Here is a 3,889-nt window from a genome sequence, read left to right on the forward strand (position 1 = left end):
GGCTCGCTGATGTCTCCGTAGGTTGGATGACAGAGTGAATCCCTTCCCACAGACTGAGCAGATGAATGGCTTCTCCAGAGTGTGAACCCGCTGGTGAGCCATTAGGTCAGATGACTGTGTGAATCCTTTCCCAGAAATTCAGCAGATGACCAGCCTTTGCCCGGTGTGGTGTGAACTGACTGGTGTGTCCACAGGTGGGAAAACTGAGTGAATCCTTTCTCACACACAGAACAGGCCTTGCCCAGTGTGAACTTGCTGATGTACCTTCAATTGTGATAACCGAGTGAATCCATTCCCACTGTCTGAGCAGGTGAACGGCCTTCCTCCTGTGTAAATTACAGGCGTGCCAGTTGGTCAAATGACCGAGTGAATCCCTCCCCACAGTCTGAGCAGGAAGGGTGGTCAATTGGATCCCTTGCTCCACTTCTTAAATTCTAGAGAGAGACAACAAAACTGCTGTGCCGTGTTTGAGCTTCCTGGAAACGAATTCCTTCTCATTTTTAACCTGTAAAAAGATTTACAAAATCCATCAATGGGTGTAGGACAACATTTCAGATGAGATTACTTGAGTTGCCAAGGTTTGATCTGGTATCACACTGTTACAGAGAAATCATCTCCTGACTGGGCAGAGTGCTGGTATCTGGAATGACCATCAATTCTCTGATGCTCTTCCTGTCTGTATAAGAATGGGGCATTTCAGCCGTCTCCAATCTGTGCCTTGGCTCAGTTTGACTCCCTCCATTGGTATTATTCCCTGTTCCTGCTGAGCTGCATGGGTTCTTCGCCCCACAGTAACTGAAACACTCTCACACAAATAGTTTTTCTTGACGTGCAGCTGGGATTTTCTTTTATGTATTATTAACTTAAAGTGCCACAGTTTTATTGCCATATAAAACATTCCTGCTGAAATGACTGGTTGATTCACGCAGCTGTCAAAAGGGGTTAGAGTGAGTTTTTGTATTATTTCAGGTTCTTGTCACAATCATAGAAAATTTCAACACAGAAACAGGCCCTTTGGGCCATCTAGTTTGTGCTGAACTATTTAAACTGCCCACTCCCACACCTCTGCCATCCAGGTACCAACACAAACCTCTTAAATGTTGAAATCGAGCTCGCATGCACCACTTGTGCTGGCTGCTCATTCCACACCCGGATGACCGTCTGTGTGAAGAAGTTTCCCTCATGTTCCCCTTAACATTTCACCTTTCACCCTTAACCCATGGCCTCTGGTTGTCCCCCCCCCCCCCCGCAATCTTCATGGAAAAAGCCAGCTTGCATTAACACGATCTGTGCCACTCAATCAAATCTCCCCTCAATCTTCTGCATTCCAAGGAATAAAGTCCTGATTTGTTCAATCTTTCCTTATAACCCAAGTCCTCCAGACATGGCAACATCCTTGTGAATTTTCTCTGAAATCTCTGATCTTCTTTTACATCTTTCCAGTAGGTGACCAAAACTGCACACAATACTTCAAATTAGGCCTCACCAATGTCTTCTAGAAGTCAATATAACATCCATCTATTGTTGTCAGTACTTTGGTTCATGAAGGGCAATGGGCTGAAATCATTCTTTCCATCCCTATCTACCTGTGATAGCACTTTCAGTGAATTAAGGACTTGTATTCCCAGGTCCCTTTCTTCTACACACTCCTCCGTGCCCGACCAGTCACTGTGAAAGACCTCCCTTGGTAGGTCATACCAAAGTGCAACAACTCACACTGGTCTGCATTAAATTCCATTTTCCATTTCTAAAACCATTTTCCCACCTGGTCAAGATCACACTGCAAGCCATGATAGTCTCGCAGTCCGCTAAAACCCCAGTCTTGGTGTCATCCACAAATTTGCTGATCCAGTTAACCACACTATCATCCAGATTACAGATATACATGACAAACAACAACAGATCCAGCACTGATCCCTGTGGCAACCACTAGTCACAGGCCTTCAGTCAGAGAGGCAACCATCTGCTACCACACTCTGGCTTCTCCCAAAGACAGTGTCTCATCCAATTTACTGTCTAATCTTGAAAGCTGAGTGACTGAACCTTCTTGACCAACCTCCCATATGAGACTTTGTCAAGTGCCTTGCTAACGTCCATGTAGAAAACATCCACTGCCTTGTCTTCATCCACTTTCCTGATAACTTCCTCGAGAGACTGTAAAAGATTGGCTAGAGCCATGCTGTCTATCCTTTATCAGTCCACACCTATCCAAATACTTACAGTATATACTTGGTTCCTGCACACACATTCCAATAACTTTCCCAGTACTGATGTCAAGCCCACAAACATGTAATTTCCTAGTTCATTTTTACAGCCTCTCTAGAACAGCAGAGCAACATTATCTGTCCTCCAAACATCCAGTACCTCACCTGTTACTAAGGATGATTCAAATATCTGTGCTAAGGCCCCGATAATTTCTGCACTTGTCTTCCGCAGGGTCCTAGTGAACAACTTGTAAGGCCCTGGGGATTGATCCACATTAATTTGCCTCAAGACAGCAAACCCCTCCACCTCTGTAATCTGTACAGGGTCCATGAAGTTGATGTGGCTTTGCCTCACTTCTACAGACTCTGTGTTCATCTCTTGAGTAAATACGGATGCAAAAAAAATCTCCACAAGTCTATGTTATCCCTTCATATGGATTACCATTCTGATCTTCCAGAGAATTATTTTTTTCCCTTGCAATCTTTTTGCTCTTAACATGTCTGCAGAATCCCTGAGGATTATCCTTCACCTTGTCTGCTGGGGCAACCTCATGCCTTTATTTCTTTCATAAGTGTTCACTTGAATTTCCTGTATTTCATAACTACCCCATTTGTTCCTATCTGCCTGTACCTGGTATGCACCTCCTTTTTATTGATCTGGGAGAGGAAAGCCAAAGGGCTGATAGATCTGCATGCTGGGAGGTGGGGGTAAGGAGGGTTAAACTAAAGTTGCAGGGGGAATGGGAGCCTGAATAACAGAACAGATAGTGGAGAGGTTGTGGAGACAGATGTTGTTCAGGCCTCAGACAAAGTCAGGAATGAAAAAGCTGTGCATGGTGCAGTGAATATGCTGAGCCCTGTATATTTAAATACAAGGAGCAGCGTAGGAAAGGTGGATGAGTTCAGGGCATGATCAACACCTGGAATCAACACTAGGATCTGGCAACTGTGGATTGGGACAGGCTGCTTTATGGCAAAGGTGTGCTTGGTAAACGGGAGGCCTTCAAAGCAAAATTTTGAAAGTAGTAAGCGGGTATGTCAGAATAAAAGGTAAAGATAGAAACTGTAGGGAAACTTGGATTGCAAGTGATATTGAGACCCTGGTAAAGCACAAAATGGAATTGCACAACAGGGATAGGCAGTCAGTTTCTTATGGAGTATAAGAAATGCAAGAGAACACATAAGAAATAAATCAGGATGGCTAAAAGATGGCATGAGGTTGCTGTCACAGAAAAGGTGAAGGATAATCCTCAGGGATTCTAGTGATAGATTAAGAGCAAAAGGATTGCAAGGCACAAAGTTGGTCCTCTGGAAGACCGGAATGACAATCCACGTGTGGAAACAAAGCAGATGGGGGAGATCTTAAATAATTTTCAAACTCTATTTACTCAGGAGATGGACAAAGGGTCTATGGGAGTGTGGAAAAGCGGCGTTAACCATTTCAACCCTGGGGGAAAAAAACACTCCTCTGGTCACTCACATGCTCAATACCCCTCATCATTTTATACACCAAAAAATGTCTCTAAATATAAACAAGGAAATTATACATTGCACAATCTACTTTCCACGATTCAGTACATTTACACGGACAGGTGTGTAAAAAGGGCCCAACGAATATCAGGGACAAACTGGCCTAATTCACCACATCCACAAACTGTTCCTGCTGTTACCATCCAGGAAACGGT

The sequence above is a fragment of the Hemitrygon akajei genome, unplaced genomic scaffold (genome assembly GCF_048418815.1).
Source record: "Hemitrygon akajei unplaced genomic scaffold, sHemAka1.3 Scf000057, whole genome shotgun sequence".
NCBI classification, from domain to species: Eukaryota; Metazoa; Chordata; class Chondrichthyes; order Myliobatiformes; family Dasyatidae; genus Hemitrygon; species Hemitrygon akajei.